Source organism: Dama dama, chromosome 33 (assembly GCF_033118175.1).
Source record: "Dama dama isolate Ldn47 chromosome 33, ASM3311817v1, whole genome shotgun sequence".
Classification (NCBI taxonomy): domain Eukaryota; kingdom Metazoa; phylum Chordata; class Mammalia; order Artiodactyla; family Cervidae; genus Dama; species Dama dama.
Window position 1 is genome coordinate 50246758 of NC_083713.1, and position 13619 is coordinate 50260376.

Genomic DNA, 13619 nt, shown 5'->3' on the forward strand with positions numbered 1-13619 from the left:
TAGGCAGCAAATAAATGGGGTAAAAAAGACTGGTGAATTGATCTCTGCTTCATATTTGACTACACCTTTAAAAAGTTTCATGGAAAGTGGGTGTAATATTTAAAATATTTTGTTATGAAAACCTAGACATGATTCCACAAAAGACAAAAATGTCTGGAGGCATTAGTTTTGTGGATGTTAATCTCAAACTCTTTCATATCCAATCATGACTGGGCTCCAGAAATTCCTTAATAATACAAGGAATTTGGTAAATTTTTATAACAACTTGTTCTCTGGCATCTTTGGAGCTCTCATGATCTGCTGTAGGATCATCATTTGCCAAACTGTTCAGGAAGGATAATAATTAGTCCTGGGCAAACATTTAAAAAGTGAATTAGCAATTAACAAAATAGAGGTGGGGCTAGAGACTATTTTATAAGCTCCATTTATATTTAAGCTTGAAAGGAGTTCTAGGGTCAGATGGACTAACACCTTCATTTTACAGATGAGAAAACTGAAGACCAAAGAATGTAAATGCCACAATTTAGGTTACGTAACAGCTGTAGAACCAGAATGAATTCTTGATCCCCAGCCCAAGGCTTTGTTATTAGGGCCTGCTGCCTTAGATTTTCCTACCAGATCTGTTGGCTTGGGTAGAATTCTAATAATTCTGATAAAAGTTTGTTTTGTGAAGGCTGCATCACATTATGTCCTTTCAGCATTGTAAAAAGGAGCTTAATTTGAATGTCCTTGTAGCATACTGCACCAACAAGTGTACCAGCTTAGCCAGTACAGTACCATCACTAGGCTCCAAGAACACTGTGTAACTTTTCCCACCTGATGCTAGCCCCTATCTGTCATGTTCAGATTTAATTCTGAAAGCCTGCCCAATTTCTCCTGTATGTGACTAATCTTACAGAAAATGCTACTGTTAGTGTATGGTGATTTTCAAGAAATCTCCCCTCCACTAAACCTGCTTCAAATTAATGCACAGAAATAAACTGAGTTATTTTTTTCCATAGAAAATATCAGCTTAAATAACAAGAACATAAATGACAAACTAGTTGAATATTAAGTTGAGATATCTAAGTTTACATAAAAATAGCTATTGAGCTAAATCACAGAGTCAAAGTCAAGTATGCATATGAGACCTATCCTTGGAGTTTCTTAAGCTGTCTGTTTTGAATACTAGGCATCTTGAAATTATCATTTTGGGTATCCAATTTGTCCCTCTTTTGTTTTTGTTTTTTGAAAAATTTATAAAGCCAGACTGCTCAGTGGGAATGCAATTCTTCCTCCAGAAAGAAAAGAGAAAAATCTGAACATAGAGAAGGCCATCTTAGAATATCTGTGACTCAAAACTATCTTTGAGTATTATTTCTGGATTTGAGTAATCTTCATGGGTTATAGGTACCATAAAAGTCATGACATGGAAGAAGGAAAAGATGGTGGTGGAAAATAAAGAAGAAGGAAGAGTAGGAGAAAAAGCAAAGGAGAGAGTAAAAGGAGAGAATGGGAGTGGTAGAGTATTTCTAGAAATGGTTCCAAGTATATTTGTCCTGTGGTCTCTCACTGTTAGGTGTTGTTGTTTTTAAAAAACAGCTTTATTGAGTTATAAGTGACCTGTCTTAAAATTCACTTACTGCAAGTATACAACTCAAAAATTTTAAATACTTTGAGTTTATCATTCCACTGTCACTTGGCTTCAATTGTTTCTGATAAGAAGCTAGTCATTAAATGGACTGGTGTTCTTTTATTCCCCTCTCTGTTCTTCAGTTTGGAAAATTTCTGTGGATCTATTTTCAAGTATCTCCCAGATTTCACTGCCATATTACACTTTCTGTTGAAACTATCTGGTCAGTTTTTCATTTTCAGTAAAGGTATGTTTCAATTCTAGAATTTCCATTTAGTTCTTTTTATAATTTGTATCTCCTATTGAGATACTCTTTTTGCTGAAACACTGTCATCATATTTACCTTTAATTCTTTAAATATTATAGTTTCCTTTCATCTTTTGAACATATTTATAATAACCATTTTCAGGTCTTTGATAAATCCAACATCTGGATTATCTCAGAGACAGTTTCTATTGACTGCTTTTTCCTCTGAGTATGGGTCATAATTTCTTGATTCTTTGCATACTCATAATTTTGTTGTTGAATACTGGACACTTTAGATAATCTCTTGAAGCAACTCTAGATTCTGAATATTTTTCCTTGAAAGATTTGTTGTTTGTGTGTTTAATAACTTGCCTGGAATACATATGTGAAGTCTAGTCTCCTTGCAATGCAAGGATGCACCGCCCCTGATATCTGTATTCTCTCTTTACTTTTTTCTTCTTTTATTTTTAAGTCTGACTTTGCAGGGATCATTTCTCTGCCTATGTAGCTTAGTGTTCAGCCAATAATTGATCAGAGGCTGTCCTCAAATACAGAGTCAGTGTGGCTTCTATTCACTGCTAATGTGTTTGTAGGTAGGCCAGAAAGTATATTCAAACTTCAGGTAACTTTCAAGTCCATATCAACTTTTACTTTCTGCTGGGTTCTCTTGTTTTTCCTCTTCATATACCCAGACTCAGCTTCATCAGCCAGGAACATGCAGGTGGCTGTGCATATGCATAACCTCTGATCAACCCAGGATAATTGAAGAGCTTACCCCATATATATGTTTCACTTCCCACAACTCTCTATTAAAACTCTGGCTAGTCCACCAGTCCAGTGCTTGCTCCAAATACGCCAGCAACCTCAGGCTAATGGAGTCCTAGTCCTTCTTTGTCACCAGATCTCCTTTTTAACTGTTCTGTTTAGTTCAGTCACTCAGTCGTGTCTGACTCTTTGTGACCTCAGGGACTGCAGCACGCCAGGCATTGCTTTCCATCACCAACTCCTGGAGCTTACTGAAACTCATGTCCATTGAGTCAGTGATGCCATCCAAACAGCTCATCCTCTGTCATCCACTTCTCCTCCTGCCTTCAATCTTTCCCAGCATTAGGTTCTTTTTCAGTGAGTTTTTCGCATCAGGTGGCCAAAGTATTGGAGTTTCAGCTTTAGCATCAGTCCTTCCACTGAATATTCAGGACTGATTTTCTTTAGGATGGACTGGTTGGATCTCCTTGTAGTCCAAGGGACTCTCAAGAGTCTTCTCCAACACCACAGTTCAAAAGCATCAATTCTTTGGCACTCAGCTTTCTTTATAGTCCAACTCTCACATCCATACATGACTACTGGAAAAACTATAACCTTGACTAGATGGACCTTTGTCGGCAAAGTAAAGTCTCTCCTTTTAATATGCTGTCTGGGTTTGTTATATCTTTTCTTCCAAGGAGCAAGCATCTTCTAATTTCATGGCTACAGTCACCATCTGCAATGATTTTGGAGCCCCCCAAAATAAAGTCTCTCACTGTTTCCACTGTATCCCCATCTATTTGTCATGAAGTGATGGGATGGGACCAGATGCCATGATCTTAGTTTTCTGAATGTTGAGTTTTAAGCCAACTTTTTCACTTTCCTCTTTCACTTTCATCAAGAGGCTCTTTAGTTCTTCTTCACTTTCTGCCAGAAGGGTGGTATCATCTGCATATCTGAGGTTATTGATATTCTCCTGGCAATCTTGATTCCAGCTTGTGCTTCATCCAGTCTGGCATTTCTCATGATGTACTCTGCACACAAGTTAAATAAGCAGGGTGACAACATACAGCCTTGATGTACTCCTTTTCTGATTTGGAACCAGTCTGTTGTTCCATGTCCAGTTCTAACTGTTACCTCTTGACCTGCATACAGATTTCTTAGGAGGCAGGTCAGGTGGTCCGGTATTCCCATCTCTTTAAGAATCTTCCACAGCTTGTTGTGATCCACAGAGTCAAAGGCTGAGGCGTAGTCAAACTGACAGGACTCCAAAACAAGTGAGTCCTCTCCAGCAGCAGCAACAGCAACAGTGCTTATTGTTTTCACAGCCTGTCCCACTCTGGCTGAACTACTGACGGAGGGTTGGTTGCAACCCCAGGCAAAATGCCACAGATTTGTGCTGTTCTTACCCCAAGTTTAGTCATTTTCATGAATAAATACTTCTCAGTTTGTTATATGTTTTTGGTTAAATTCTAGAATGTTTAGATAAATGTTTTAGATTTTTAGTCCGGCTTTAAAGCTGCTTTTGGGAGACAGGATTTTTTGATTTCCTTATGCTGTCATAGTGGAAGTTGGAAGTCTCCTACACTTAGTTTTCATAACAAGATCTTCATTGAAGATGTGTCCATATCTTTTGCATGTGGGTATATTAATAAAAGGTCAGCCCCTGTTCCAAAAGTCATGCACTATATTTGCCATTATATCTCCCCAAAAGAAATACTCCATCCATCATCCATACACCAACCAGCAAACGGGCTTAAGCTCTATCCATAGCTCTTTCTCTATTTCCTTGTGAATGAATTTTCAGTGTTCTCAGTTCTGATTGCTGATAACCAGGGTGCATAGGATTATTTTTCCCCTTGGCAACAATAGCTGCCATTTAGTTTTCAGGTTGGGAGATTTGACAATGGAAGGGCATTATTTTTCTGCCTTTTTGGTAACAAATATTTAAAAAGAAGTAAGAATGTCTACTATTCAGTGAGTACTTACTGTGATGCCAGGAACTCTGTTAAGTTTTTACTTCTTTATGTGTTATTATCTCTATTACGAGGCTTAGAAAGAGTAACTTACCCAAGGTCACTCAACCAGTAAGTTGTGAAAAAAGGATTCAAATCCAGGTCTGTCGGATGCCCAATTCCATGTTGTTAGTGACCATTCTAGATGCCTTTGGGATACTACTACTCCCAGGCATCAAGCTGGCAAACTTGATCCATTCTTGTTTTGAGAGACTGGTCTCAAATAAGGTGCCATTGCCAGTGATTTGCCATGGAGATTCTTGTCTCTCTCAACTGAAAACTTCCTTCTTCAGCCTTTCTTTACTGGCTTATTAAGTTTAGTAGTACTCTGGATAATAAAGGAAGCGATTTAGGGAAAGTTGTGTTGGGTTCCCTGGCAAGCAGCACCTCAAATGGAGATTAGTATACTAGGGATTTACTAGGAAATGCTCAAGGAAACGGAAGGAAGTAGAATTGGGCAGAAGAACAAAATTAAGCCATGGTGAAATTTCAACAGTGTCCTCAGACAGCCCTAAAGGGAGTTCAGATATGATAACCTGTTCAGAGTTGTAGAGTAGAGGCTTTTTGACCACCAAAGACCTGTCACTGGATACAGGCCATCCTGAGGTAGGGTTATGGTTTTAGGTAAGGCAGTGCTCTTTAGATTGACAGCTCTTAGCCAGCAGCACCTGCCACAAGCTGGGGAAAATAAGTCCTCTGTTCCTTAAGGGAGATCTGGGCATCCAGCACAACTGTTTATATACATACTTCTTCTTTCTGGAATTCTTTTCTTCCTTAAATTTGGCAAAATTGTTTGCTTGGAGAAAGTATTTTTTAAAATTGAGGTACAATTTACATATAACATTATACTGGTTTTAGATGTACAATATAATGATATATATATATAATTCTTTATTCTTTAATTTATTTAAGGAAAATAAATTTTTTCAGTGTGAATTTTTCTGCCAGGCTCTGTGTGAGAGGTTGGGGAAATGACAATGAAAAATATGTACCAAGTTACAGTTCTTGTAATGTTTATAGCCTAAGGCAGGATATTTGTATTTAATCTCCTTCCTTAAAGTCTCTTGATTAATCAGAAATTGGTTCTAGGTCAGTAACTCAATGTAGCCTAATTTGAGCTAATTTTAATCTGTCATCCAAGCCTTATGCACTTGGCTATTGTTTTCCAAATCCTTTTAAATTAGTGGATAGCTTTCTTGGGTCGAATTATACTAGACTATGTTTAGAAACTTTTACCATTTATAAATTCACAATTATCAGTTTAATGGACTGTTAGCTGAGGGAAAGAAACATCTGTATAAAAAACAAAGCATTAAAAATTAATTACAATTTTTGACAGAAAGTGGCGATATCAGCAGTTGAATTTGTTGCTCAAGATTATTCTAGCTTCTTAGTGTTATCCTATTATCCTTAAAGAAGAAATAGTGTATTTTAATTGTAATTACTTTTGGTAATTTTTTTTACCCTAGGAGTAAATTATTAATTAGGGTGTGCATTATAAATTACTTTTTTATTAGGTGATTTCTGTCTGCCAATAGTTTCTAGTTTTTTTTTTTAATTAAACTATATCTCCTGGATTTATTATTAATAGCTTTGGGCTCTACTAAGACGGAGGCTAATCTGATTTCCACCTTATGACTCCACATACAACTAGAAAAATGATTCTGCCTAACTGAGATAGCTAGTGAACTATGTGTGGCCAATATAAATGGCTCTGGGTGAGGAATCACTTCTAAATCAAGGTTTCATTTTCACATTTTTTCACCACAGTATTTCACTGTAGATTTTAAATTAATTTGCCTCACCATTATATGCATGCCAGGATGAAAAGACCCAGGCCTTTAAAAAACTGGTCCAGGCATGGAAAGAAATTAGGAAGAGGACAAGAAAACTCAATATAGAATCAACACCAAGTGATAAAACAAACAAATTAATGGATCACTGATAATTTTCCTGTTTGGGTTTAAATGGGGTACCTTGGATAAAACTGAGTCCTAAGACTTTTTTTTCTTTGGAAATTTCATTGGTATAAATGAGGAAGAAAAAACAACCAATAAAGACCTTTAACAACAAAACTATTAAAATAGCAACACTCAAAAGTGTAAATCAATTCTTTAGTTTACCTTTTGAGCAATCAATGTTTGAAAACACCCTTTTAAAAGAACAGGGTCTTGAGACTTCCCTGAAGGTCCAGGGGTTAAGACTCTGTGTTCCTAATGCAGGGAGCCCAGGTTCATCCCTGGTCAGGTAATGAGATCCTGCATACTGCAACTAAAGATCCCATGTGCTGCAACTAAGACATGGTACAGCCAAATAAATAAATTAAAAAACAAAACAAAACAGGGTCTTGGGGGAATATGTATCTCATATATATTACATAACACCCCAGGAAGGTCTGGGACAGCAAGCACCTCATAAACAAACCCTTTAATATTTCTATACTAAGTAGACAAACAAAGATCACATGTAGTTAGTTGCAGTCAGTTCAGGTTGGGTTTGCAACATAATTAATCAGCTGTCAGCTTAGGAAACAACATTGATTTTTAGAAGTCTTTGGATTCCAGAATTGTGGGTAAGAGACTGTGCATCTTTATTAATATGTATATTCCTGTCCCTAGAAACCTGAAGAGTAATTTATTCCCTGGAAAATATTCAGAGACCCTCATCTTGAAAAACTGAACTAACCCTTGGAGGAAAGTTAAGGTGTTGGTGATGATGCCTGTATTCATTGTTTGGGGATGGTGGGGACACAGATGTAGTGTCACAAAAGAGAAAGACCAAGATAAACAGAAAAAAATTAAACCTGAAACCAAGATTATTTAGGAAACAGAATAAAATTTTAAATGAAAAACATTCAGAGAGTCAAGAAAATATTCCATGAAATAAGAACAATCAGAAAAGTGAGCACTCTTAAAGAATAAAACTATTCTTACCTACATAAAGGAAATTTGGTGCAAAAGCTGGAAAATCAAGTAGAGTAAATCTGGAATATAAAATGATAATAAGAAGAAATAGAGATTCAAAATGCAATGAGATAAGAGACCAAACCAGGAGGTCCAACATCTTATGAAAAGGACAGAAAATGAAGGGAGGAAATACTCAAAGCAGTAAGAGAAGACAGTTTGCCAAGTTGAAACATGGATTTTCAGCTTGACAGAGGCCACTCAGTGCATGAAAAAAGTCCAAGTTCTGAGTACTGAGGAGTACAAAGAAGACCAGGGCCTGGCATGTGTCCTTGGAGAGCACAGTGTAGGGGCAGACAGACCTGCCACATTTGGTGGGCTGTTCTTAATCCTATTTGAAGAGTCAACTGATTTATTTTGTGAATAAAGAGTGTTCTCTGTATCATCTGACCAAATGGTGTGTTGGTGGTAAGGTGCAGAGAGAGAGTGAGAGAGCAGCAGTCTTTTTCTACCAGAAAAGACAAAATGTTAGAATCAGATTATGCCAGCATTTATTAATACACTTTAAAAAAGAGCTTTGAGGGCCTTTATGAGTGTTACAATATATAGAGAAAAAGGCAGATTATTATTGCATGGTCTCATTCACTTGTATAGGCATTTAAGTTTGGAAAGTAATCCTGAAGGAGATATCCCATCCCAGAGATGGTGGGATGATGGGTGATTCTTATTTTCTTTATAATTCCCTATATCTTGTGGAGTAAGTATGCATCTTTTTATAAAAAAAAATAATTAAATTTCTTCTCTTTTTTTCGGGGAGGGAAAATTTTTATATTTAAGATGCAAATACTCCTGGGAGGAGACCTGGTGAAAACCTAGGGATAGTAGCTTATGAAGGTAGGAGATGAAGAAGGAGCCCTTCATAAGCACTGGGAAGGCCCATGGAGCGGGGAACTACTCAATGAGGAGGGTATAAAACCCCAAAGGCTAAAGATAAGCTTAATTTACTTCCTGCTTCCGTCAAAACTCTTAGAAAATGTCCTGAGATACAGAATTTTTTTATGTTGACATCACACTGCCTGAGGACTGATGTTCTCCAAGATTCTCTACCAAGGGGCAGAGGAGAGCAGAATTAGAATCCAGAAAGACTCTGGCCAGGGCTCAGCTGAGAGAGTCAAGGGAAGGAGCCGAGGGCTTACAGTGAGGGGAGTGGGGCTGGGCTCACATAGTCATTCTGTGAGTGCAGAGATCTTTCTGGATTATTTAAAAATAGATACAAATTGCTTTACTGACTGTGCTAGTACCCTTGAAGAAGGTTTTTGTGACTATTGTCCCTACTGCCATCATGAAGATACATTTATTCTCAATTGATCTGTGTAGAGTGCTATTTTGGGCACTTTAAAAAAGCAGCTTAATAGAAATGATTTGTTTTTTTTTCTAAGAGCTTGCAGATTATGGGTGAGAACAATTTAAAAGCTTCCTTTATGCAAACAGAAATTATAAAAGGTACCTCCTCACAATGATGCCCTGGAAGGGCATATAATGATCCAACTGGCTAAAAAACACCCTTTTGGGAAGTTCAGGTCACTAATTCTGGCCTAAGAAGGGGAAAAAGCCTTGACTTTCAGAATAGCCCAGACTTTAATAATATTCAGTACTAAATGCATCTGGATTAATTTGATAATCTATCTCAAATAGTAATGATGGAGAATTGCTATAGAATTTTCTGCCCAGGTTAAGATTAAAAACAAATGATTCAAACTCTAAAAGTTACTTTACCCTGCAAATAATGCTATTGTAGAATTTTATTTTTTTCAACACAAAGAGTAACAAAATCAGGGGAAGGCAGAAAAGGAACAGAAAGTCAATTTAAGAGATAATGTATTGCATATAAAGAACCTGAATGCCATTACTTTTCATCACTTAACTTTTCAAAGAACACTTTCAGCTTCCTTATTTGCATGTTTCATTGTTTTCCAGCCTTTACACTGTATGCTTAAAATGCAAATGGAATAATATAAGAATAATGAGAAGTAATACTTGAAAATGTTCTGAGAAAATGTTGAAAAAAGGATCTGGTTTCCATCTGATTGAAAGGAGGTAAGACTTGGGAGAACATTCAGGTTAGATATAATTTTATCTTAAGCTCTAACTAGAAGCATCATTGCTATCCTTCTTTCTTCTTTGCACTGTGGAAAATTAGTGATTATTTCTCTATTTTGACTCCCTTACTCTTTATTCATTTCTCCCTCACATTAGGTGCCTACCAATCAGTTAATCGCAGTCCAATTAACGTTTGTTTGAGCTAGTCATTGTCACATTTGGAATACAGAAAGCAGGGTTTAGGGAAGCACTTGTCAGTCTCCTGCTCCAAAGCTTTAATATTTGGCTCTCCACTGAATGAGTTTAAAAATCAGACATCTTAGGTTCAAATCCCAGCTCTGCCATTTCCAAAACATGTTACTTACCTTCTCTGAGCCTCTGTCTCCTCATCTGTAAAATGGAATGATGACATCTGTGATGATTGAAACAATGCAAAAAAGTGCCCATTGAAATACCTAGGCTGCTCTCTCTGTCCTTTGGCTTGTGATCTAATAAAGGTGTAAGGTGACCATCTGTCACAGTTTGCCTGCTACTGATGGGTTTCCTGGGACACAGTTCTTTCGGTTTTAAAATGGTGATGGTGCTGGACAAATCCAGATAAACTGGTTATACTAGAAACATAAGCACATTTTTCCATTAGTCAAAATCCCAAAAGGAATGAACCAAATATGCTAAAAGAACAAAGTTATTTTGAGGTACAGGGCAAGGCATGACAAGTTCCTTCACAAAAAAGAAGAAAAGAATATTCCATAGAGGGAACTGAAGAAGCAAAGGCATAAGATGAGAAGCAAAGGCATAACAGCCTGCTTGTGGAAGCCTTAGGCAGTTGGTGTGGGAAGCCTTCAGGGCATATGAGAGGATATAATGAGGTACAGGTTCAAGCAAGTGTGGTGTGGCCAGACCTTGCGTCTTATGCTCAGGACTGTGGATCTGTTCACAGTAATGGTGAGGTGGCTATCAAGGGAGATGACCATAGTTTAAGTCTGTTTGACTCCACTTTTCTAAGAAAGAGCTTGTGTGGCCACTTCATAGAGATTAAAAATGAACAAGTTGTTTTTAAGCTCTTATTCTGTTATTGAGTAATCATATAATTTTCCTTTTGTGTCAAAATATTTAAGATGGCTCTCCTTTTGTGACAGCAGATAAAAGGTGCAAAGTCATTTTTGCTCCCTTCCAGATCAAACTTGGGAGCATCTTTGACTCTCCTCTTTTCATTATCTTCCTTATCCAATCAACGACACAATATATTGGCTTTTGTCTTCACAGCCACATTTTCTTTCTCTCCATTTCCTGGTTCAGGTTTCTAATCATGTTCTCTAGATTCAAGAAATAATCATATATGGTCCATTCTTATGGAATCTCTCCAGATGTAAATATTCATCCTGAATATTGTATCCAATTAATCTTGTTAAACAGCATTTTTGCCATGTAATTTTCCTATTCAAGAATCTATCAGGATTTCTATTAACACTTGGATCTAGGCCACTCTTGTCAACTTGCCTTTAAAATTTTTCCATCAGTGGGCCCTTCCCTATAACTGATTTCCCAGAAACCATTTGTACTATTCGGATCTACCTTATTTGTCTTTTTTGCTTTGGTTTTGTTTAAAAATTTTTTAATTGTGGTAAACTACACAACAAAATTTACCATCTTAAGCATTTTTAAGTGTTCAATTCAGTAATGTTAAATATATTCACACTGAGCAACCACATATCTCCAGAAACTTTTCAACTCTTTTTGCCTTTAACACTAGGCCTTACTCTTACAAATCCAGCCCTTCTAACTGTTTCAAGCCACTCACCATACAATTTCCCTTCCTTTTCTCTTCCTATTTAAATCCAACCAAACTCCAAGAAGAGAAATCCTATGTAAAGTATAAAGTCTATGAAAAAAGTAGATGCTCAATAAATGGTTCAAATGTTATTACTGTAGCATTCTGTATTGTTCTCCATATATAACCTGTATGTGGAGAATACTTTGTCATTCACAGTTCTCAGGCACACTGGTCACCTCATCTGATCCTTACCACAGCCCTGTAAGGCAGATGAAGTAGATGCTCTTATGTAGTTTTTAGATGAAAACCTGAGAAAGACTGAGGTACTTGCCCAAGATGATGAAGTTAGTAGGTGACAGAGCTGGTAGCAGAATCCAAGTAGTCTGGCTCCTAACTGAGCTCTTTCCACTGTTTCTGGCTGCCTTGTTTCTTTGAAGGATATCTTGTCTCTAAGAAAGCTCTCTGAGAGAAGGAGCTATTAGAATTCTTTTCAGCTTCCCTACAATGAAGCTGAAACTTGGGCACAAAGATTCTATTTCTTAGGTATTTGTGATTATATTGATAACCCCCTATACTACTATCTTGGAGAAGGCAATGGCAACCCACTCCAGTACTCTCGCCTGGAAACTCCCATGGATGTAGGAGCCTGGTAGGCTGCAGTCCATGGGGTCGTGAAGAGTCAGACCTGACTGAGCAACTTCACTTTCACTTTTCACTTTCATGCATGGAGAAGGAAATGGCAACCCACTCCAGTGTTCTTGCCTGGAGAATCCCAGGGACAGGGGAGCCTGGTGGCCTGCTGTCTATGGGTCGCACAGAGTCAGACATGACTGAAGCGACCTAGCAGCAGCAGCAGCATACTACTATCTATGGTTTCTTAAGTATTTTATATCATTTTTTATATATTAAATGCACTTTCTTACAAAACTCTGTGGAGAAGACTTCAAGTTCTCACTTAACTCATCCCAGTACATGGGAAAACTTGCCCCCACCCCACCCCCACACTTAGGAGAAGTCATGTGACAAGCTCTGGCCAATAGGTTGTCAGTGGTCCCAGTCTCTCCCACCAGGGCTGTCATGGAGGGGGATATTTGTTGAGATGGTGGATCCTTAGGACTTAAGTATCAGGGGTTGCTACCCTGCTTCTTGGAGAACAGGTACTCTGAAGAGTGACCCAGGTCTGCCCTGGACTATGTATGAGGTAATCAACTTGTATCATGTTAAAGCACAAAAGGTTTAGTTTAGATCTTTGTTAACCACAGCATAATTTAGTCTATCCTGACAAGGCAAAATGCAAATGTTCAATGACAAGCATGTTAGCATCTTAAACTCTCAGAGTTGCCCTAAGAATATAAGGAATTGTTCTTAATTTACAGTTGGAACAAACAAGGGTCCAGAGATGTTTAAAGAATGACCTTCAGCCACTCATCAAATCAGTCTCTTAACACAAGCTGCTGATCTTTTCCCATATACTTAAGGACTAGCATAAGAAATGTAAATCAGGTACAGAAAAATGCAAACTAATACTTCAACCTCTCTGCTTCTACAGTAATGTCCTCCAGTTTTATTACTTCACCCTAACTCAAACCATCTTGCCTTTTTTTCTTTTTTTGGTTTTCTCCTTAAATGTCATTGAAGCCTTTACTGGGGCAAGTTACATTATTTATCAGCTTGTTGCCAGAGTAATAACACCAGCCTGCACAAAGATCCAGTTGAATGATTGGAATGGGTACAAAAGATAGTTCTGCTGGCCATGTGTGGACTTCTCAATCATGCATGCCCTATACAAGGAAGAGATGGGGATTAAACTTGCTGTCTTTCTAAAGGGGAGCATGCCTCAGCGAGAGAGGACAGAGATTGCATAATCTCATAGTGAGTTTCAGTCCAGTGACAGTAATTATGGCTTTTCTGTTGCTTCTATAAAATCCTTTCCTAATCAAATCAATTTTTATTAGTAACTCCAAATAAAGTCCAGTTACCTGAGTTGGAGCATTCTTTGCATTGCCTTTCTTTGGGATTGGAATGAAAACTGACCTTTTCCAGTCCTGTGGCCACTGCTGCATTTTCCACATTTGCTGACATATTGAGTGCCGCACTTTCACAGCATCATCTTTTAGGATTTGAAATAGCTCAACTGGAATTCCATCACCTCCACTAGCTTTGTTTGTAGTGATGCTTCCTGAGGCCCACTTGACTTCACATTCCAGGATGTCTGGCTCTAGGTG